The sequence below is a fragment of the Condylostylus longicornis genome, unplaced genomic scaffold, assembly GCF_029603195.1.
Source record: "Condylostylus longicornis isolate FDR11 unplaced genomic scaffold, ASM2960319v2 ptg000106l, whole genome shotgun sequence".
Taxonomy (NCBI): domain Eukaryota; kingdom Metazoa; phylum Arthropoda; class Insecta; order Diptera; family Dolichopodidae; genus Condylostylus; species Condylostylus longicornis.
In genome coordinates, this window is record NW_026578074.1 from 144,242 (window position 1) to 170,884 (window position 26,643).

The 26,643-nt window shown below is 25.9% G+C and overlaps 1 long non-coding RNA gene across 1 annotated transcript in view; it reads left to right on the forward strand.

Annotated features, from left to right (window-relative positions):
- Positions 1-26,643, forward strand: part of LOC129614212 (uncharacterized) — a 149,396-nt gene that overhangs the window by 49,879 nt on the left and 72,874 nt on the right. Inside the window, exon 3 of the long non-coding RNA XR_008697365.1 lies at positions 10,338-10,395. This is a non-coding gene — a long non-coding RNA (uncharacterized LOC129614212). The remainder of the gene's footprint in view (positions 1-10,337; positions 10,396-26,643) is intronic.

Sequence of the window (26,643 nt, forward strand, 5' to 3'; positions counted from 1 at the left end):
ATAGTTTCTGAAATATAGTCAAATAACTTTTGAAGTTGTACGGCAGGTACCAGAAGGAGCCAAGTAATTTCGACGACTTTTACGAGATACATCGGCCCTACTAATATATTCACTTGTGTGAAATCTCAATATCACAGCTTTTATAGTTTCTGAGATATAGCCAAATAACTTTTGAAGTTGTATGACAGGTGCCAGAAGGAGCCAAGTAATTTCAACGACTTTTCTGGGGCATATTGGCCCTACTAATATATTCGTTTGTGTGAAATTTCAATACCATAACTTTTATAGTTTCTGAGATATAGCCAAATAAATTTTGAAGTTGTATGGCAGCTACCCGAACCGGTACCCCGATCATGTCCAATTTAAATAGGGTTCTGGCACTTACTACAATAAATCATTTGTGAAAATTTGGTGAACTTAGCTCAATTAGTTTTTGAGTTATCGTTCGGACGGACGGACGGACGGACGGACGGACAGACAAAGCTAAATCAACTCAGAATTTGACGCTGATCAAAAACATACACTTGAGTCTATATCTAACACCGTTATTTCTTAGCGTTACAAACGGTAAGGCAAATTTAGTATACCCTTCGAACATACGTTCGTACGGGTATAAAAATAAATTTTTTTTATCATAATAAATTCCACGAAAATTTTTATTTGCATTAATTTTTACTCAAAACCTCAAAAAAAATATTCAATAAATTCTTCATATACCAATATAATCTCTATATCGTAAAGTTAGTGTCAACAATTTTAATCAATTAGATTTTAATATTAGATTCGCGGGATAAAAAAAAAATGATTTATTCTCTAGCTGCAAATTCGTTAAATTTTAAAATTTGCATATAAAAAGAAAATTAAAACAGTATAAAAGCAAAATTTTTTAACATCAGGGATAAATGAGAATTGTACGCAGTCACCAATGAAATACCATAATTTTGGAGTAGCCATCGCAATAGCAAGAAATTTTATATTCATTCCATTACAATGAATTTTAAATTTTTTCAAATTTAAAATTAATAATGAAAAAAAAAAAAAAGAGTTTAATATTATGCATTAAGAAGCTAGAATCAATTGTAGCTGAAATCATTGTAGTGTTCAAAAAATTTAATAAAATTTTAGTAAATTATTTAAATTTTTATTTGGAGCACTTTAAATTATTTCTCAATTAGAGTGCTCCAAATTTAATCAAAACTAATTCAAAAATTTGAAGTATCTAAGATATAACGGGGCATAAGGCGAGAAATTGTCATCCTTTGGTTTATTTATTGACCACTTATCTTAATAAATTTCGTCTTTTAAATGTTAGGACTAAATTCATTCTCAATTTATTATTCAATTGCATTCTTAATCAAATAATTAAACACTTTTTTAATAATTGAGAAATAAACTGGGACTTGTCCATCAGCATTGTATACAAAAAAAATAAAAGAGCTACTATGATTATAAAACGAATTTATCAACTCATTTTCTTGTTCTTTTTTTTTAACCGGATCCCGCGCGTATTCCCTGTGCTAAACGAGTCGAAATTAACCACTTTAAGTGAGATTTAGTTTAGAATTTGTCAATTTTTATGTCTGTAATAGTAATGAAATTGAAATATAATAGTGATGAACTTATAATAGCAATGAGCTATAAACGTGATGAATTTGTCATTATATGTAAATTAGAACTAACCACTTGCTCAATATCGAATATACTGAGATATTATTCTTCAAATTAAATATTTGTATTCCCCATGAAATCAAATAACAAATTTTTCAGAAAAGTCGAATTCTTTCGAAATTGAAATACCCATACACATTATTATATTAGGGATAGAAAGTATGCTGACCACATCATGCTCTTTTTCATAATTCCCTATGAAAGATAATTTACATTTTTTTTATTTGTCTACTACAGTATTTCGCGCCTTTTTAAACCGTTTTTATCATAAAACTCTCACAATGTCATATTATCGTCATTTTGCATTTATATACATATTATTATTATTATTATTATTGTTATTATTACTAAATGTTGAACTAAGTTCATTCAATCTCTATTGGGTGCTTTATACCAGCAAAAATATAATAATAATAATAATAATAAGCAACAAAACAGTGAGAGAGAGAAAAAAAAAGAGGTTACATAGAACATGTCTTTATTGAACAATGACAGTTTTCATACCTTGGGAACAATTAAAACCTCTTTTAAAATAACACTTTTTTTCAACGAAAAACAAAAAACAAAAATTTGTCAAAATGATAGAAAGAGATAGATAGTGTATATAAAGAAACAAAACAAAAAATAAAAATTCAACTTTTTTGCATAAAACATAAACTATGAAAAAAATCGTGATAAAATTCACACCTATATCTAAGTTGGAAACTCTACTAGTAATGTTAATAATTTTTGTTCTACTGTTATTTAAAATTGAATGAAGTTAACTACTTAGTAAGCAAATATTATAATGTATAAGTATGATTATATGTAGAATGTTTTTATAATCGTCTAACTGCGCCTGGTTTTCAATTTAAAAATCAAAAAAAATATTTAAAATAAATGCAAAAAATATATATAATGTTACCAGCCTGCTGCGCTTCGCTTCTTTTTTTTGTTATTCTATTAGTATTCTTCGTAAAAGGTGAGAATTTAATTTGCATTAATATTATAGTACCATTTGGGAGCACACGATCATAATGATTATTAACAAAAATGTTAGTAAACATTCGCTTAAATTGTAATAATAGAAAATTTATTAAATTAAACACTGCTATACAAGTAAATTTCAAATTCTTTAACTTAATTTGACATTTTTTTTTTTCTACTTTTGTACTTTTATAAACTTTTGTCCATAATGACATTGTTACATAATTATTAATCTATATTTGGATTAGCATTATTAGATTTAAAATGTTGTCAACATAATAAATCTTTGTTATTTTTATATAATATTAAATGAGATTATTAAGAGAAGATATTAATATTAATAAAAATGTAAAATTTATATTATTATGTTTAGATTAATGTATTATGATAAAATATTACCATTTTTTTTTAATTAAAAAAATTAAATTATTAAATAATACCAAAAATGTTCGAACATATTTTGATCTTAAAAAAATATGTTTGATCAAACTAAAAATTTACATATATAAAAAATAAAAATTGTTTATAAATTGAAAGTTTGAAACTCATAACACATGTTTGATTGAAATTAAATAGATCAAGATGTGATATTAAGGGATTCAATTCCCATTATTCGAATACATGAATTTTATGACAGAGGCTATAGAAACTAATAAATATTGCACTAATACGAAAACAAAATCGAAATATCCCGAATTTGTTATGAACAGAAATAAAATTTCAAGATTTCAAAATACAAATACATATACATATATCCTTATTATTACTTTATTCAAATATGTAAATTTAAAGATTAATCTCTTTGGTAGGAATTTCGCTTATTGTACTAATATTAAAAACAAAATTTTAATTGTCATCATACAAAATCTTTTCTGTTCGAAGCACATCTAAAAATCTGGGCAGTTTTTGTCCAATATTCAATCAGTTATTGTGAAAATGCATACATATTTCACGAACCCTCAAAGCAGATAAAATGTTAATTGAAAATTCCTTCCTTCATAATATTTCCAACATTGAAATGTATGATCAAACATGTATTACATGAAATTTTGTATGATCGTGTTTTTTTTTTCTATTTTAAAGAAAATTAAATCTTTAATCCAAGTAGTAAACGAATAGAAATAATGAAATTTTATATTTTATGAAATATATTTGTTATACAATACAATTACAATTCTAATAGTTCCAAATAATTTATGAAACCTTTGAAATAATTTGAACTTTAACTATGTATTATTATAAATTTAAGAACAAATCTTATTGATTAAAATTAAATTTCATATTTTAAAATTTATGTATGACCATCATTTTTTTGACACTGACATATAACTAATTTAGAACTATATTATTGTTTTTTTTTTTAAACTAAAAGAGTATTTATAATCATATACGAGTATGTGTATGTAAGTTCCAATTCAATTATGTACTCAATAGTTACTAGGCTACATTCACTCGTTTACTATACAATTATATGCAAATTTTAAAATGAAATGAAAACAATATGATATGAAATTTCCATATTGTGAAATCAAAATAATATTTTTTTTTTTTAATATTATTAAAATGAAAACAAAACAAACTCGTCTATTTTGACAGGACATATGACATTGTTGTCTATCTCTTTTCTTTGAATGCTTTTTTTTTATTCAGTTTATTTTTTAACATTTCCTTTCATTAGAAAAACTATATTTTTTAACATGACAAGGATGTCAATGAAATTGTATAATATTTGATTGTGACTAGTGATGAATACCTGTCATTGATAAGATCTATTATTTTTTTTATGGACGTATGTGTGTGGTCATTTTAAAATCAAAGTATCCAATTATATATATTTTTTTTCTCAATTCAATTTTTATATTATTTTTCTTAAATTTTGAATAATTGTAAAATTTTCTTTTTTTGGGTTTTTATGTTAAGGTTTTTATTGATTTTATGGAATTGAAATTTATAAATATTATTTTAACACATACAGCAATGTATGTATGTATGAAAAAAATTAAAAATTTGAATAGATAAAATCATTATTTTATTTTAAATAAAAAAATTATATTAATTTAAATAAAATAATAAATTTTAAGCAAGAGCATTAAAGAATATTCAATAGTGTTAATTTAATTAAATGCATTTTAGCACACGCAACCATCGATTTAATACGAAATAAATTTTTTTTTTTTTATTTCTAATTTAATAAAGATGAAAAAGATTAGAAACTTAAATAAATACCGCAATTTTTTTTTCTTCTAATTACTTAAAATAAAATCAATTGAGTTTTTATAGAAAATATGGCGACAAAAATAATGATTTGTAAGGAAGCATATTTTCCTGTAAGCATGTAATAAGCTCACTACTTATTTTAAGCCAATTCCATTAAAATTGCATACTTTTAGGTGAATAAAAATGAAACATTGAATTTATGCAGTTAATTACTATAATGCGAATAAAATTAGATTTTTTTCTTTTCAAAACTTGAAAAAGTCACTGAAACGCCAACTGTCACCTGTCAATTGTCATCTGTCAAATATCTAATGTCAAATTTCAACCGACAAATGTCAACTTCAAAATTTCAACTGCCAACTATCAAATGTCACCTGTCAAGCGCAAAGTGTCAGCTGTCAGTTTTTATCTGTCAGATATCAAATGTCAACTATCAAATTTCAACTGCCAACTGTCAAATGTCAGCTGTCAAACGCCAAGTGTCAGCTGTCAGTTTTTATCTGTTAAATATCAAATGTCATCTATCATTTTTCATCTGTCAACAGTTATCTGTCACCTGTCAATTATCACCGGTAATATATCAAAAATTTCAACTACCGTCTGCCAACCGTCACCATAAAACCTCACTAATATAGTATGCAATTCGATCAGTAAAAAAAAAATTTGCGTATTTAAAATTGAAATTATGCTAATTTTGGTGGACTAATTCTGCAAGAAAAAAAAGTGACAGAAATATTCTTTTAACGTAGTAAATCACTTCATTACAACTTCATTACAATTTCAGACTTGCCGTGTAAGACAAACATAATCATAAAAATATATAAACATCCGTTTCATTTTGTAAAATTTACCAATCTTATGGTACAGAAGAATTAATAAATTCCAATCACAAGTCTACCAAGGTGATCATCATTTACCTTGGAGACTTTTTGTGATAGGATTGCTGCACTTTCAAGAATCCTTTCAAAATTCATTCAACTTAAAAGAAATCTTATATAATATGTCAAAATTAATATTATTTATCTTAACAATAAAAGAATGGTATAGAACATAATTTTACAATAAATTCTTTCTTTAATTTTTGGAAATAAATATAGACACACACATACAACATATACAGAGTTTAAATACATCTCCATACTATAAATATCCTTTTGTACCAAATGTAAAGAAAGAAAATTTAATAAAACAATATAATAAGTGCGTTACACTATTAAAGCTGTTTAATATGAATTAATTCTATTACTCGTATATATACCTATACACTATACAGCATCTCGAAAAATACAAAAAGAGAGAAAAAAAAATATAATTAAATAATGGACGAAACTTAATCAATTCCATCATGATTAATTCACAGATATACATACATACATCTACAAATCATAATGCCTATATCATCTTTCCATTCAAAAAAAAAAAAGCCCCCCAGCAAATACTGTTCTTATTTGCCTGCTTTATCATATTATGTACATAAATATTTTATATATACATGTACTTATACATACATATATATTTATATTCGCACAGGCATTAGATACACAATTCATGATTACATGAATTTTAGGCTTAAATATTAATTATATACAATATAAACAATAATTTTATACACAAGTACATACAGGTACCCTTATAATCATTAATATAATTTCATATTACATACAGATATGATATAAGTACGTATATACAGAACCTATGTTTCTGTAGTACAACGACAAAAAAAAAATAATGTTAAAATTATCTTCTTTTAAATTCACACAGTAATTAATGATTCATATTGTGAGCGTAACAAATGATCGTGATAAGTGTTTGAATAAATCACTGTGAATTCAGATTGTATTATATACATGGAGATAATGTGAAGCAGCAATAACAATATAAAAATATAATAAATTCATACACATATACATGCCTATACATATACATAAATTAGTAAGTTAAATTCGTATATGTGTACATGTACCTGCTGTAATAAAAATAATGAAAATAACAAATCACAACGGTAGCAAATTTTCTTTTTGTTTCTCTTATTTTATATTTTAGGAAAAAGAAAGCCTTAATTAGATTTTACAGGTACGCTCATTGTATACATATATGTACATAAAATATTTTACTTTACATCATATATATATATAAAGTAGAGTGCAAAAAATAACCTTAAAAATATAAGAGACAAATATTAGAAAAATTTTTATACACATTGTACGTTATTTACCATTTATTAAGAATTTATTGCAACAAAACTACTTGATATATGAATGTTAACCATTTCAGAGCCAGGCGTATTTTATCATTGTTAATTCTAAAAACAACAGTAAAAAAATTAAAGCAGACGAACTAATATAAGTTGTGCGAGGCTCATTGTAATTTCATTTGAGAGTTTCCGATGACAAAAAATACAGTAGTAATTGAGATTTTTTGATCTGAAAAAATTGGCAAAACGGAATATTGCCTTAATTAACGAACATGACAGAAAGTTGCAAACTGATCGGAAATATTCTATACAATGACTATTGTGACAAAGAGGAATAACAGAAATGATGATATATTCCATACACTTGTACAAGGCAGAAATTTCTTCATCCCCTCTCTTTGTGTTATACGAAATTAATATAAGAACTTACATATACGAACTTACATAAACAGAAAAGATACGAATCTTAAAAGAATAAGGCCGATTCGAATAATGTTCGGTATAAAAAAGATTTGTGGCGATACCACAAACGACAGATCAACTTAGCCTTAATACCTTCGGAAAGCAATTATAAAATTTTATTCATTTGAAAAAAAACAATTAGAAAAGAAATGTGTCAAATATGTTGAATGCACCAATAATACCTTGTATACTCTATATTTCTTCACTATACACAAAAAATTCATTGGATACCTTGTACTTCAATTAAATATTCAAACATAATATATTCATATGTATGTGAATTACAACTATATATAGAATTGTATATGTATGCATATGTATAGTATTTTATGGAACAGTGTAAATATTTCTGCGTATTAAAAATGCTTCTGAGTTTCTGAATGTATTTTTAATGTTAATGAAATGGAATGAATATGAATTGAAAATTGGCTTGACTTGACTATATTTTTATTAAATATCTGATCCGCATATCTAATCTATTTCCATTTTTTTTTTTCTAATTTTTATTTATTCATTTTCTTTTTTTTTTTTTGTAATATTTAAATTATCTCACATGTTCAGTTGCTTGAACAGTTTCGATTCTTTATCATTAAATTTTTTTTTTTTTTGTTTAATTTTTCTTTGTCATTTTTATACCCGTACGAACGTATGTTCGAAGGATATACTAAATTTGCCTCATCGTTTGTAAGGCTAATAAATAACGTTGTGAGATATAGACTCAAGTGTATGTTTTTGATCAGCATCGAATTCTGAGTTTATTTAGCTTTGTCTGTCCGTCCGTCCGTCCATCACAACGATAACTCAAAAACTAATTGAGCTAAGTTCACCAAATTTCCACAAATGATTTATTGCAGTAAGTGCCAAAACTCTGTTTTAATTGAACATGACCTGGGTACTGGTTCGGTTAGCTACCATACAACTTCAAAATTTATTTGTCTATTTCTTAGAAACAAGCAAATATATTAGTAGGGCCAATGTGTTTGATCGTTGAAGTCGTTGAAATTACTTGGCTCCTTCTGGTAGCTGTCATACAACTATAATAGTAGTTTGGCCATACCTTAAAAAATATTCAAAACGCAGTACTGAAATTTTGCATAAATTAATATGGAACCTTCAAGTGATAGTCTGTTCCATAGTCAGATATGACATATTTATTCGCACAAAGGGTAACAAATTCGTACGGGTATCACAGAGTTGACAAGGTCAACTCAATTTTTTCTCGTTTTTTTTTTTTTATGTTTGTTTTTCTGTTTTCTGATTTATTTGTGCTTTTATTTGCGATAAGTGATAAAAAACACATTACCTGTACATGTGTTTTTTTTGTTTTTATATTTATTTTTGTTTTTTTTAAATTTGTTATTATTTTTAACCTGTGAATGAATGAAATGATAAACAAAAAAGAAACCGATTTTCATTCATTCACTGAAATTTTTTTTCCATCGAATAAAATTTTCAAAAATGGAGAAATAAATTTATATAAAGTAAAAATATCAGGAACCGTAAAAGAAAAGAGAAAATATTATATTTAATTTTAAATAAATAAATATGTCTATATTTTATATATACTTAAGTATTTGCGTATATAAGTACATAATATATAGTGTTACATTTACAATTTGCTTCAATTCAAATTCAAAAATATCAAAGCTGATCGAAGATCTTGAAAATGTGATGAAAATCCATTTAAGGTAGAATTATCTACGGATGCAAAATATATTATTGTATATGGATGTATGTATATAGGTACCAAAAATTGAATGATATGAGCAAAAAATATATAAATTCCGTATATATAAATGTACAAATACCCATTATAAGAAGGTATATATAAGAAGGTATATGCTGTGCGTTGCTTATGTAGACATTTAAAATCTTGTGTGAAATTGCGTGGTGATGCTGTTTTTGTTTTTCCATAACATTTTTAAAGAAAAAAAATTTCTTGCATCTTATACATACATATTCGTCATATATATTTTAAACTAAATTTGGAAATCAAAATTCTTACTGGTTTTTGTAGTATATAAAAATAAATGATGATTGTATTTTTTTATACGAAGAAAAGATGCAACTTTGAAAACTAAAAATTGAAAAGAAAAGTTAAAAATTTTCTAAAGAAATGAGATGATTTTTATTTTCTTATATTAAACAATGTAATACCATAGTATATTGATTTTGTTTTTATTTCGCGAATATTTCCGCTAAAACAATTTTCATTCACAAAGATTATTTACTTTAATAATAATCCAATTTTCATATTATATACAGTATATGAGTACATACGCCATTATAGTTAAATTTTGTATGTAAATTACAAAGACTTAAATATAATGCCCTAAACTGAAAAGCCCTAAACTACTCCTGCGCAAATATGTTTTTTAATAAAATACTACAAATTCGGTTATACAGATGCATGCGCCTTTTCTATATACAAGAATTTATTTTTTATATTAAAAAATATAAAGCCACCTATACCGGAAGCACATTCCCAAAATATAAACTGACATAGGTGTATGGGAGTGAAACATATACCAATAAAAGGCATTTACTTCATTTATGTGTATGCACTATTCTAAATGTATAAAATCTTCAACGGCATCAGGCTATATATATGAGTAATATTGAGAAGAATATTAACGTTAACTTATCCCGGCATGGAAGGCTTCGCATTTCTATATTAAAAATAAATTATTTTCATATACAGCTTTATAATTGCAAGAATTTCAGATTTCCCACAAAAATTTTAACAATAAATCTTTTATTATTAATAATATACTGAAATTAACTAGCGAAATAATAACTAAAATTTAACAATTTACTTTTTTCGTTTCAGATAGGCGCAGAACATACAAATATTTTCGACTATATAATGTAACCTTAGATATAGAATGGTGAGTGAAAATATTTTAATCATATCTCATTCTTTTGGTTCTACAGCTCCGGGTGAGCCTTAACCTAGTTCACAATTTTCCGTCAGACTCTACGGTTCCGGACAGTTTCTCTCTAATCATGGACCCCAATTCTTCTACAAACATTCTCTAAACTAAACCAATTTAGATCTAGGTCTACCTCTTGCCCTTGTGTTGTATGCTCTTACATCTAGGATTCTTTTCTACGTTCGATATCCTGGAATCCGAGATACGTGTTCTGCCCATCTTATAAATTAATATATTTGACGATATTTTTGCCATCAATTAGTTCCTCTAGCTCTCGATTTGATCTTATTTCATATTCCCCGTTTTCATTTAATTTTGAACCAAATATTTTTCCGAGCAGATATTTCTTTCTAATTTTCTTTCAAATATTTTTAACTTTTATTCGTCACTTGTTGTCATGGTCCATGTTTCGCAGTAATATGTTGGTACAGGTTGAATTAATATCTTGTACATTCTAATTTTTATTGACTTGTCTATTAGCTTGAATTGGAGAAGTCGCTTGTATGTAAAATAGCATTTTTGTGCCGCTTGAATTCTCTCATTAATTGCTATGTGCATAACATTTTTATTATTTATTATGGCACCCAAGTATTTAAACCTTCTTACATCTTCAAAGTTGTAATTTTTAATAGTTATGTTTTGAGGATACCTTCTTGTATCATTTCGCGTCATTAGCATGTATTTTATCTTTAACTCATTGATTATCAAACCCACTCTGATATTAAAAACATATGAAAATATTTTAATAATAATTTTTATAATATAAACTAATTACATTTTACTAGTATTTATTCATAAAATTTAAAAACCTTTCTTTTTTCTTGTTGAAACCTAAAAAATTCATTAATTTCCAATAGAAACTGCCTCAGTCCGCCTACTTCTGTTTTATGTAGGAAATTTGCTTTGTATGAAGTTTTAAAGATTTGAACAGTTTAAAATAGAAAAAGCAGTTTATCGAGTATATCATTTAATTCCAGTTCCAGTTACAATGAGGTTACAACAAAAAAACAAACAAAAAATCAAAAAATATTTTCACATATATACAATGGAATATCGCTATACTTAAATACTTAAATTTTTAATTATACTCATAAAATGTTGCCTATCAAAATATTTACGTAAAATTAAAAATTAATTGAGATTTACTCTGAATCCCCCTTAGTGCTCCCAATGTTGCAATAATAAGTGTTCCTATATTAATGCTTTATATTAAACTACAAACTCTATACTAAATAATAATTATTTTTTAAATACAATTGTGCAAGGTACACCTGAAGGTTTCGCAGATTATAAAAAAAAAAAGGAAATCTTTTTTCATTCTACATTTTTTATCGTACAACTTGAATTAACAATTTGATGCGATAAATGACATGTACATTAACAATATATTCACAAAATTTTTAAGATATTTTCACAAAAAAAAAAATAATTTTGGTCAATTTATTAGTATCGATTTCAACTTTTCTCGCATCACATTTCTCGTCCATCACAATCAAAAAACAAACAGAATTTTCTTATTTAAAAGAAAGAGAAAAAACACAGAAAATTACAAACAGTGGTGGCTACACAATCATGCTGAAATAAATAAATATTAACAAAATAGTAACAATAAAAAAAATGGGGGGACAAACAATAAAACAAAACATTCAAATATATCTGGCCTACCAGGCTTATTAACTTAATGAGATGTGGGAAAATGTTTTCACGCAATTTTCTTCTTCTCAAATTAATTTTCCTTTGTTTTTTCCTTTTTGTTGTTTTTCATTATACTCAACATATTTTGTTAATTTTAAATTCTTTGTTCGTTCAACAGTAGTTACTTACGCAGAATTTCAAATGGATAAAGCAAAAAAACAAACCAACAATAATAAAAACAATTGCAGCTATGAATACAAGTAGAATAAAACAGAACAAAAAGTAAAATGGTACTGTTTTACGTTTTACATTATGGATTGGATTTATTTCGCATCAGAAAAATCCAGTAAGAAATTGAAAAAAAAATTAAAACACAAAATCATAAAAAAAAAGGAATGGTTATCTTTACAATTTCTTCATTAACTACATTATTTGATCACTAAAACCATTACCAGCATCACCATTGCCAACAATCATTTTTTAATATCATCGCGAGTACAGTATAACAATAAGTATTACAAACAACAGCAGCAGCAGCAACAACATTATCTTTTTAAATAAAGTGTTGAGGCTTTAACAGCAAAACAAATGAAAAATAAAATTTTTAATTCGTTCTGATCATAATGTTAGCGCTCATTGTGCGATCTCTTACATAAAAAATTCAATATTCAGCACTTGGAGGCAATTACTATAATCATAATCATCATCGGTATTATATATTACTATAATCACAGTTTTAAAACTTAATCCTATAGGCTAGCTAAAGGCCATTTTAAATACCACAAATTTTAAGTTGCTATATATAAAAGAAAGGAAAAAAATAGTTGATCGGGTTAACTATAAAGTGTCCTTCTTACTTGCTATTATATTAAAAATTTCTATATCTCTGTAGTAATACTGTAGAGAACAAAATTATTGTTATTTCTGTAGAACGTTTTAATTGTTTCTCACTGCAATATACCCTGACTCATATCTCAGACTCCTCTCCTAATAAAATGGCAAATAATTCATTCTGGTGTCTCAGTCTTGTAGTGGAAACTAAAGCAAGGTACCTTATCTAATTCTTACAATTGATACTCTTCCGCCTTCTCTTCTTTTTGACGAAGTCAAAAGACTCTGCTCTCTTCTATGTCAATTTTTCTCAGCAAAATTTTGGAAAGATAATTTCACTGCTACGAATTACTCAATGCTTCTATACCATTTATAGGCCATAATTTTAATTTGCAACTTATTACAAATCTTTAAGTGTTTTTACCGTTCCTCCGTTCAAGTCTTCTATGATTGACATTCTCAATACCTTAACGAAAGGTTATAGAGAACTAGCAAATGCATTTACTGCTCACGTTTATATAAAATCTTCCTGCGCCTCAATATCCAGTCGGAAGCATAAATAGACCTTACTTTTATATCAACTTGATATTGCAACTAAATGAATAATATGGAAACTTTTAAAATGGAAAAAAATTATTGGTGATCTTGTATTTGATTGAAAATTACAATCAAATCCACAGAAACTACAAATGCACACAAATATGTTTTTAATATTGCAAACGGAGAAACAAAATATAAACCAACTTAAGAATATTTTATCATCGATATACGAATATAAATCACAAGAAATAGGAAAAATCACAAAAAAAAAACTTGATATGATCTTTATATCTTCATCATCCTGCAATTGATCGAGCTACGTACATTTTGTATTCGTGTCCGTCTATATTTTAGCAAAGAGAATATAAAAAAATTTTAAACTTTAATCCATCTGGCAAAATAATGCGATCATTTTATTACATTTTAGTTTATGAATTTATTTTAACATTATCTTTCAATACCATTTACACAAAGAAGATTATATAAATATAGATTTTACTCAACGGAAGAAAAACACAAAACAACAACAAGAATATTAGATGATCCATTGCAGAAAGATTCAATGACTATCTGAAAAACAGCAAGCAAAAATCAAACATAATGTTGTAATTTTCAATCATAGTGATTTTGCAAAATTTATTTATCATATCACCACTACACTTCATCATACAATATACACGTATCCCATTGCAAATAGTGCCGATAAAATGTAATAGAAATATAGACAAAAAAAAAAATTAAGAAAAAAAATAGTAAAAGAGTTTCACACACTCTATTGGAATTCTTAAATCGTTTTCAGAAAAATGTTCCTGAGAGATTATTTTTGTAATAAATCTGCGTATTTAGAAGGAGTTTTAAAATTTTTATGTTTATAGAAGATCAAAATCAAAAATCATAGCTTATACTTAAAAACGATAAAGATAACGTTCATTTTAAACGTGCAGGTATCACTTTTTTTTTTTTTAAAACCATCAATACCTTATATGGAGACCGCGCATCAAAACACAAAAAAAAAAAAAAAAAATTGTTAAAAGATAACTAAGCAATTGATCTTTAATAACTGTAATAAGATTTCATAATCAAATAATATGAAAGCATATATGAACGTTTTTATATTTGTGTTTCATCATCGAAGATCAGCTCTAAGCTTTAACTTGGAAAAGCAGTTAAAGACTTTCTGAATTCTTATTTCATTCAGTTCAAGTTACCAATACCACCAAATCCAAGAAAATATTTTATTATAAAAAAATTTAATACAGTAATCCCTGAATAATTTGTGCGTTTTCATTTACAGTTAATATTGCAAATTCATAAAAACGAAATGGATTGACTAAACGAACCGAACATATACGAGCCGTACATAATATCAACTTAATTTTGAATTTTATTATAATATTGGCACTATTCCAATATTATTGACTGGATATTACAATCAAACTAAGATTAATCAAGTAATCTTTTGGACAAACGATATTTTTCGTGAATTACTGTGAATATTATGAAAATGGTCAGTTTCTAAATAGCCGATTGAAATTCACTTGAAGGCATTAAATTTTTTAATATTAAATTTTTCCGAGCATCTTCGAAAGCATAATAAAGCTTTAGAATGATAATAATTATGTTAATCATATTATTAATGATGATTTTGGTGCTGATATAAATGATGATAGTGGTTGGTGGTGGTGATGGTTGTGGTAGTGGCAGATAAATTTTTTTATCATTTTCATTTGATCATTTTTAGAGAAAAAAAAAAAAAATATTTTTTTTTTTTTTAATTTTTCTTAAATTTTATTTTGAGAGTTTTCTTTCTATCGGTAAATTCTGGTGTCTTGCTGTTTTCCTAAGTACAATAGATATATTTATACTCAACTTACATTATTACATTTCAGAGACTATAATATCTTCTTATCCACAAGCAAATATACGCGGACACTTCTTTTTTCTTTCATTCTACTTCGATTATTTTGTAAATTTATTAAGAAAGCATATTATTTGTTTTACTCCCTGTAATTTTATTATTCGTATTCTCAATAATGCCCATTTCATTATTAAAACTGTAGGAAAAAAATACGAAAAAAAAAAAAAACGAGAAATGGAGGAGTCATGGAATGAGTCAGGGAAATTTTTTTTCTTTTTTTTTAGGGGGATTTTGGTTTTTTTTTTTGTTATAATCGAAAATTTAGTGATCAGTTGTAAAAATTATTTGTTAGATCATTTGGGTTGTTGTCCAGGGAAAAATATTGATTGGGTATTCGTTTTTTTTTTTTTTTTTTGTAGCTTAAACTTTGTTTGTTGGTTATTTTAATTGAAATCATGATGTAAAGATGCGTGTAATAAGATAATTTAGAATTTTGTGAAAATTTTTTTTCTTAAAATAAAAAAAAAAAAAAATAACTGACTTGTTAACTAAATAAATAAATGATGACCAAGAGAAAATAATTTAATTTTTTTGTTTTTTCAATAAAATTATACGATGAAATTTCAAAATATTGAAATAAAGTCAGAAAAAAAAATGTTAACAATGAAGATAAAATTTTAAAATCTAGTTATCAGTTTATTAAATGATTTTGTAGTTTTTGTTTTCTGAAGAATTAGGGCGTGGGAAATAACAGTTTCTTTGGTACTTTTTTTTTTCTTTATTGTAAAGTTGAAAAAATGTACTTGGGAATTACGCAGGAATTACAATTTTGTAAAATTATAAGCTTACTTAATTATTATAATTTGTAAAGTTTAGCAAATGAAAGTCGATCAATTTTATAGAGTTTTCAAAAAAAATAAAAGACTGATTTTTATATACTTATGCAGGGTAGCCCGCAGCTGTTCTCGAGAGGCGATTCCATTTGTTCTCGAGAGGCGATTCCATTAAGAGTTTTCAGTTTTTCAATATAAAACCTCATGTTTAAACCCACATTGTTCGAAAACTAATTTTAATCACAGAAAAATCTAATTTTAATCACATTACCGTTATGTATAGGTTATTTATAATTGAAAAACATATTTTGAATTCAACAGCATTGCTCTAATCCCAAGAGATACCAGGCTGATTAAATTGAATTTTTTTTTCAATATGATTTTCTTAAATCCTTTAAAACTATCTCGTAATTCATTTAATTTTATAAAAATAATTTTAAATGAAATTAAAAATGAAAAATAATAAATTGTGCAGTAATCAAGCGAAAAATAAAATTCAACGATTTTAATTATTTCCCCCCAGAAGTATGCAATATTTTGCATTAAAAAATTTTTTCAAGCAACATTTTGAATTTCTTTAATAACAAAATAAAAACAAGATTTTATTCGGCAATTATAACAATAGGATAATAATAAATTTAAAAAAAAAAAAAAATAAATTCGATCGGACACAGTAAGTTTTTTTTTTTTTTTCAATATGCTTCCTGCAGTGCATCATATTGTATAACAAGAAACTATTAAATTTCTGCTAATGACTTTCATGTTTTTACCGACCGCAATTACATACAATGAGGGAGGTTATATGATGGCAACAAATTTTGCATATCGAGTTTTCGGTGGGAACGTATTTCTCCATAGTAGGGAAGTGTAAATAAACTGATTTTAGCAAACTTTCGGTCTATCAGTCTGTCGGTCTGCCGGACTGCCGGCCTGTCGGTCTGCCGGTCTGTCGGTTTACTGTAAGACTTTCACTTAACTTGACAATACACATGGCGATCGGTTATGTGCTGACCCCATCAGATTTTTTTTTTCTATTTTGCAATTTTCTAGATTTTCCTTAACTATTACAACATTCCCACATTTTCTAATTGTTATGAACATTTATTGTTATATTTTTCCCTTTCCCTATTAATTTTGCAGTTCCTTTTCCATATATAAAATATAATCTTTCGTTCCTTGAAAACAAAAATTACAAAACGAAGCAAAAGAAAAAAGAAAGGGATCCAATGAAATGTTAGTTCCACAGTAGTGTTTCATTTAAAGCAGCAGAAAAAAAAATATATATAGAAAATTAGACCCAAAGAGAAATTTATTACAGCAATAACAATTACAATAACCAATATCCTAATAACAATACTTTGAATTTTATTTAAACAGTATGGTGTATCAGAAAAAAAAAAAAAAATCATATACCCAAATAAACAGTAAAATTAAATATCCTTGTATAATAAAATAAGGATTCTCAACTCTACACTTGTATATACAATAATAATATTAAAGTTTGTATTCAGTATAAGTGTGAGGTGTTTATGGTTGTATTAAATTGACTATAATAATAATAAAATTAAATTAGAAACTCAAATCAAATTGATAAACTTCTACAATTTCAAAAGATTATTAAATTTAATTCTTAAGAAATAAACGAAATTTTCTTTTTTAAGAAATATTTAACACAATATTTAATTATTAAAATTCTTAATTTTAAATTTAATAAAATCATATGTAACCGAGTAAATTTTATTTTATTCAATATTAAATTATTACCGACCGCATTGCATACAATAGGGAAGGTTATGTGATAGCAACAAATTTTGAAATATCGAGTTTTCAATGGGAACGCACTTCTCCATAGTAAGGAAGCGTAAACAAACTACTTTTAGAGAGATGATGGTTTGTCGGTCTATCTGCCTGTCTTTGTGCAGAAACGTGTTCTTTTGGCTTAAAAGTTTATCACGGATTGATAAACTTTTGGAATATATCAAACCTCTGGAACTGGAGCTTTTTGCGGACCTTGTGAGAATTTTTACATATTCGAGATTGTGAATTTTTACATATTTACTACTCGAATTGATGGATTTTCTTGAAATTTGACATTTGAGTTCTGGTTCTTATCGAAACTAACTAGTGAACTTTTCATAGAATTCGGGTGGTACAAAGCGAACTTCTAATTAGAGCCAAATTTATACTTTTCAAGATATGTTAACTAATAGCTTACTAACTTCCTTAAAATTGAAAGAAAGTGTTCAAAACGAATTTTTATAATCTTCTGCAACATTTTCACTTAACTAAACAATATACATTGCGGTCGGTTATGTGTTGATCACATCAGATTTTTTTCATTTCTGTAACTTATACATAGAATATAGGAAATTTATAATTTTCATAAGTTTTGTAATCATTTTTCCAACCATAATTAATTAAAGAGTTGATTTTAAAATAAATATGAAATTCTTAATATAAATTTCGAAATTTTATTTTGAAAATTTTTAGAAAAATAAAATTGATTAATTTATTAATTAAAATTTCAATGAAAATAAATTGTATTTGAATTAAATTTGGTTAAGGAGTTTTTATTTATTCAAATGTTCGCTTAAATTATTAAATAAAATGAAAAATTTTCAATCTATCTTTTTCGTCAATTTTAAATATTGAAATCATACACGTTTTAAAAAATATGGACGATATTTGTTGTATTTTAATAAAATTAAGAAAAATTGGGTCTATAGTTTAGTCATAAAAAATTATTGAAAAAAAGTTCTTATTAGTTTCACTCTGTTAATCTGTCCGTCCGTCCGTGCGTCTATAAACTTCTACATCCTTAAAGATAGAAAGCTGAAATTTAATATGTACATAGATCTTTACTAGAAACTTATTTCCGTAGAACAAAAGCTTTACCTATCTCCCCCCCTCTAGAAGTTATACCCCCCCCCCCCAAAACCCTAAAAATGGCCTTTTTTAACTATTTATTGCAATGAAACCATAAGCATTTATTAAATTTTGCAAACGCAGAAAAATTATTAGCTAGATTCTTCTATCGCGGCATACCATAATTAAACTTTACAAAAACAAAATGGCCGCTAAAATTTACCGTTATATGGACGTTACCGTTATCAGACCGGCTTTTAGACATTAATAAATAGTTCATTTCGTTGGAAAAGTTTTTCCTATCTCCACCCCTTCTCCAGTTATCGCCTCTTGAAATATGTAAAATTTAAAGTTTTGGCGCCTTATATTTGCGAAACCGCAAGCTTTTTCAAATTTCTATGAACGCAGAAAACTAACGGTAAATTCAGTGCCATTAAAAAACATAATTATTTTTCTTAACTCACACAATTAACCCTTAAAGTCGAGCATTATGTTAACCTCTCTTCAAATTAATTTTTGCTTTATTTCAAAAAACTGCATAAACCGTTAATCCTAAATATATGCAATCATTTGTTGACGGGGAAAATTCTTGAAATACAAACCATTGGTTTGAACCAACTTTATTTTTTAATATTTTACAATTTCTTCCAATTACAACCAAAACAATTGATTCCGATAATCATGAATAACAGATTATTCAAAGTTTCTAAGTTCAATTTAAAATTTTTAATAATTATTAATTGATTTTTTACATAAAATAATTAAATTGCTATGAAATTGGACCAATATAGAAAATTTTAAATGATAAAATCTATACTTCGAATTTAAATCTTCAATATTTTAATTATCATAAAAGCATGATCGCAAATCAATTTCGACATAATTCAAAATCTAACAAAGATTTACTAAAATAATATTGATACAATAATAAAATTATTCAACAATCAAATTGTTAGAAAAAATAATGGTATTTTTGTTTTACAATTTTAACATTCTAGTATACAGAAACCTCTTATTAAGTTTAGAAAAAAAAATTTTTTTTGAATATAAAATGAAAAATATCAATCAAAAAATTTACATAACATTTTTTTTACATTACACTTCGCTATATTAAAACTAGAACAAGTTATTGTTAGCGCCTAGCGGCAATTGTAACCCTTCCATTCACAAAATCCTATATAGAAAAATGAAAAAAATCAAGAACAGAAATTAAAAATAATCAAAAGAGTTTAACATGATCCTTTTTGAATAATTTTTTTTTCCTTTTGCTTTTTATCATGTATTTTTTAATCTTAACAAGCTCGAACTCGAAAATCAAGAGTATCGAATTAAATTCGTTACACTTTTTTGAATTTATTATTCTCTATATATATTTTTTTTTGTTTGTTTTTAATTCAAATACCTTTTGCGAAATAAAAACCGATGAAAAACAAAATTATGCAAAATTAACAAAGAAACACAAAAAAAAATTTTTGCTATTTTTCAAACCATTTTCATGTCAATGAACACACACACACACATTCATATAATTTTAATTTTCCAATTCATAAACATTGTTAGAGAGAAACTCAACTAGAATACTGCGAATAAATGAAAGTGTAACATTCATGCATACATTCATTACATGCTAGTACAACATGTTAATATTATACATGTATATACAAGTATAAAGTTACATTAATTTCAAAAGTTTTTACAAGTAATTCTCGTGTACACTACGAAACTGAGCATCTCTATTTAACAGATTTTCTGGTTTTTTTTTTTTTATACCCGAATTAATGAAATTCCATTCCGAAAACAAAAAAAAAAAAACAATCCGGGAACTAAAACTTTTTGTTTTTTCTTTTTTTTCATAATTAATAAGTTAATTAAAACTTTAATTTTTAAAATTTTGAAATATTTTAAAGTTCATAACTTTAATATTATTAATAAGAAAACTTCATGAGCTTCCTTTTTTCTTTAAATAAAATTTTTTTAACCCAATTTTTTCCGAGTGTGTTATAAATGGACCAATTGCACTTTGGTTGACCAATATCGGACATAAACTTTTGAAAAATTAACATAAAGCAATAATTAGTTTTTGAATTCATTTTTGAAACAATTTTTTAGTTTTACATAAGTAAATTAAAAATTTCATATGCTGTGAAAAATATGGGTTAAATGAAACAAGTATGTATAGTTAATGCTAGTTAAGCCATTTGAACAAAAACATATTGGATACTTAATAAGTTGAACAACAATATTAGTTTTTTGTTAATAGGAAATTATTATCAAAAGCTAACAATAATTCAATTAATTTGAACCATGTCTGAACTGACGGCCTCTCTTTACAGAAGTCGTCGATAGAATCACTCAGGCTCTATGGGATTGTACGAGATTGTATAGAATGACATGGAGAGTTCGACCTAAAAAATTCATGTCTATTGTTCAACTAGTCGTAACATACTATTCTGTCATATGGTATGGGAAGGCAGGGCAGGCAATAGCATGTACTATTGTCGATTGACTACAGATCCAACGGTCTCGATGGAAATTGTTTTGGACATGGCTCTGCTTCATGACCATCTTAAAAAAGAGACTAATAAGGAAGCATTGCGAATAAAACAATACAGGGATCCAAAGCCAGGCAAATTTAGGGGCTGTCTTAGTATTGTGACGAAGATCCACAACATCCACAATATGAAGTTTCCACCTGAACTTTGGAACGAAGACTAAAAACATAATGAGACCTTACGTTATGACTCTGCGACTCGGCCATGGGTTTTCGATCGCCGCAACTCGGTTATGGGCCTTCACAAATATGGGCTCAGAATCAACGAGTCGTGGATGTAGGTGTATACGGCGTGGTAGTAAACATTACAAGAACCCTTCGGTACAATTTATTAGTATTGCAGGCTGAAACATTTGCTATTGAAATTGTGTGCTGTGAAGTGTATTTGAAACAACCTCAGCGGTAGCAGTATGATGTAGTGAAATGCAAACAAGGTACTCGTATATTCCTTCCTTGACTATATGTCAGTAGCAGTATATTACGGCCTAAACGAAAATGAGGAAGTTGACAGCTTTCCTTTTCTCATGAAGGAGAGCAGTAACAAGTTAGAAAAAATTCGTAATCAACCGAAATTTCAAGTGATAGAGAGCGGAACCTAGCTTCGAATTCATGTGACTTTTTTTTTCGGATTAATATCAATACGAATTTGGTATACTCTTTAATTAATTTCATTCATACCTATAAAATGCCCTTCCTTACGTAATATACAGAAAATACCGACGTTCGTTGCAAATTAATTTCGTTCGTTGCAATTGAAAATTTTACCGATATTTTGTATACTACGCTTATTTCTTCAATGTTTTCAATTGTAATTAAAAATTTTATAGTGAAATACACCGGTCAAGAAGTACAAACATTTTTGTACAAAAGCAATTACAATTTTTCAATTAACAAAAAAAAAGTACATACATTAACAAGTACTTATGGTAAAATTTATATACGAGTATATATATATACGTAATAATTACGTGTATATATAAAACACATAACGTTCAACATGAAATGCACATCTAAAATGCAAATGTCAAATATAGACCGAATTTTTGCTTTTTATTCTTGTGTTAATTCAAATGATACATACAACGCCATGAAATAATAGTGGTTGTGATACGAAATTTAACATGTGTTACAAAATTCTAAAATCTGAAAACCGTGTTCAATAAATTTAACCGATTTTTACTAAGATTGCTCTTTTTTTTTTATTTTTGATTTTATTTTGAATTTTTTTATTTACTTTTTTTTTGTACAAATCTTAAGAAGAATCTGAACCATAGATCGTTTTTCTTTTTTTTGTTAATTTTTGTGCTCTATAAAAATTTTGTTATCTTTAGTGATTTTATAGTTGAGGTTTAAACTATTTTTTTCCTTCGATTCCATAGAATATTTTATTAAAAATAATTATTGTACAATTTTTTATTAAAGGATACCGTAATAAAGTTTTTACGGAGAACTGTGAAATTTTTTGGTTTTAAATTGTGAAGAATGTTAGAGTACACCAGCTATTGTGAATTGAAATATTAATAAATAAATACTATTCTTGTTATGTTGTGATGAGTCCATTTTCGAATAACAGTTGAACTAGAAAAATTATTAATAAGAAGATCTCTAACATTATATTTGATTTAATTCAGACTCCCATTATCCCATTCCCATTATCCCACTATACCATAGTAACAGCACTCGACAAAATATTCGGTCAAATTCTTTTTTTGCTGAAGTATGATTGTACACCGAATATGTTCGAAAATCTGCTTGAATTGAAATTTTCGTATAAGATTTTTTAAGCTAAAAATTTTGAATTCTAAGCAGAGTACTCGAATTACTTCTGAAATCTGACTAATTTCGTTTACGCAAATACATCGATATTGTATGCCACAAAAATAAAGTTGCATTATTTCTAAATAAGCTCAATAATTCTCGAATTTACTTTTAGTAAAACTATTTAAAGTTATCGAACAACTCAAACTTTAGTAAACTAAATTGGAAAATATAAAAAAAGATAAAAAATTTAAATTACGGGATTACAGGATTAAAAAACATTTTAATTTCTCTTCTTCTTCATTTGTAAATGCCCCCCCCCCCCCCCCCCCCCTCCTTCTAAAATAACTTGTTTATACTGGACGCTATTCTATTATATGTATATTAAATCCACCATATTATTATGTAAATATTTATATACTTGTACTACACACATACTATACACTACACATACATTGTATAATAAGCATTTATATATGAACACGTGTATTTTTAAAAGCATTTCTAACTCTCTGTAAACATTGCTCTTGTGTCAGACTTTACACAAAATTTAACAAATAAAAACATACTAGGAAAAAAAAAATTATGGAGAAATAAATGAAATGAGAAAAATTATTTTTTTTTTTTTTTTGGTAAAATGAGAAAAAAAAGGACACAATTTTCTAACGAATTGAACTAGAAAAATAACAACAATTATAAAAAATAATAATAAAAAAAATAAAAAAGGAAATCCATTCAGAAGAATTTCAGAATTTTTCTAAGTTTGTTTTTTTTTTCTCTCTTTGATAAGTGAATTTTGTTGGTTTTCTCTTCCCATATTTTCCTTATATTTTTGACTATTTTGCTCTATAGAAATGAATTCGACATTTTAATGTTATACAACTAGAATTCGGTATAGAAAAAAAAGAAAATAAAATTGTCTACTTTATGTTTAGCTTTACTATTTAGACATTAGATACACGAATGAAAGCAGCAAAAAACAAAAAATTCCATTGGGAAAATTTCGAGTCGGGATTTTTTTTTGTTTTTCATTTTGCTTTTTATTTCCTTTTTCTTTTACTTTAAAATTTAGTTCAGTTTTTTTAAAGTTTATTCAATCACCAAATTACGAAAGAAACAATAAAAATAAATAGAGCACAGAAAGAGAAAAAAAGAGCAGAGTACAAAAAAAAAATTGAATTTTATTTGAGTAAGTTTAGGTCTCAGGATTTCAGGAATCGATTTGATATATAAAAAGTGTTGTTGTTGTTGTTACTGCTCTTGTTTTTTGTTCTCCGAATAATTTCAATTTTTTTCACTTCTTCTAAAAAGTATTTTTACATTCCTGTTATTTTTTTTTTGTGTTGTCTTTGAAATTTTGTACATATTGAAAATTCCAATAATAGTCGCTCACCTCTCTCTTCTCGAACTCTATCGAATATGTATATAATATGTAAATATTCTTTATATGTAGATATTTTTTATGTGAGTAAAAGCATAGACAAAAATACAAATAAAAAAAACAAAATCTTTATAATGGAAGAGTTAAGCCTCATAATATATAGTAATAAACCCAACCAAATATATAGATGAATTTTCAGAAATAAATAGATATTTTAAAATGGATAAAGCGAAATTATTATTATTGTTTGTATATATGTGTTATTTGTCTTTTAAAAAGCACATATTTTAAAATTAAAGTAGAGAAAAGGATCCCGCATCGAAAATTTTTTAAGGAACAGTATAACAGCAATAAAAAAATAAAAACTTTGTAAAATGTCATATAAAACTTTACTATTATAAATAAGTATAATAGAATTTGTATCGTACAAGGAAATAACTTTATACAGGGTGTTTCCCATAAGATGGCGAATAATTTCAGGGATGATTCTTTGATCAATTTTCAGCAAAAAATTGTATGGGTGGGGGTGGTTATCATTAGGAGTTAAATTTTTAATAAGTGATTAAAATTGTATTGGTGGGGGCTAGAGCTATCATTAGGAGCTTATTTTACTGGCGATCGATTATTCTTTATTTTTGGTCTTAAAATTAATTTGATTTGACTCATAGTTTTTGAGTTACAGCTCGTCAAAATCAAAATACGTATTTTTTTTTTTGGAATTTTTTTTTACAAAACTTGAAATTTCTCAAAAATTTTTGTTATTATTTTTTTTTTTTCGATACGCCGTGACGAGATCTAGAAGTTAACCCATATAACATTTTCCTCTATCTCTTATAAGTTTCAATTCAGTTATTCTCGTAATTAGGAATAAATGGAATTTTTAATTGTCTAGGAATAGCTTACAAAATTAATTCAACAATAAAATTACAAACTAAAATATATGTAAATTTCACAGTACAAGTTACGACTACAGAGGAAAATGAGAGAGTATGGAGGATTGATCATTTGCCGATTGTGAATTTAAATCGTTTCAATTTTTCAAATACGGCAACGGATACTCTTACTTCATACTCTTGCTCTAAATGTACATTCGTTTTTCATATAACAAAAAAATTTTCTTTGTACTCCTAATACAAATTTGAGGAATAATTAGTTTCGAATTCCAAATGTTATCAAATTTTTTTTGTTTTAAATTAGGTTACAAATTATTCCAACTCTTTTTCCATTAATGATAATGTATGTATATGTCTGTACACATATTCAATTATAAGATGAAAATTTTAAATAATTAAGAAAATTTTAAAATTAATTAAGAAATTTTTAACTTTATTAAAGTACACGCTTAATTTTCTAAAGCACGTAATCCAATAGAATATTAATAAATATTATTAATAAAATTGAGAACGATCTTAACATTATTCATCTTATTTCTGAATTTAATTAAAATAAACACCATTACTCATTTTAAAACTCTTATAATAATATGTGTACGAAAATTAATTTTATAACACTCTTATCGAATCTCTCACATATGCTATTAATAAAAATTTAAACTAATTTAATTTTATTTCGGAAAAATTTTTTGTATAATAAAAAAAACGAGAATCTAATTCAAATATAATTTAATTTTATTTATATTGAAAATTTTTTTTGATATTACCAAAGTATTATTGTTTAATTTTTTATTATCAAATTTCAATAAAAATAATTGAATTTTATCCTCCTATTTCAGTAAAAATAACCATTAAAATGTTTTTAAAAAATAAAAAAATAACTAAATAACAAAACTATATAATATTATGATTGTAATGTTAAACCCCTTAATGCATATCTCATTTAGTACCATGGAGCGTACATTATAAAATAAAATTTCTAATGAAATGAACAAATAAAAGCGTAAACGTCATAACAATCTACTCGTATATTCCAACAATATTATAGTTACTATATT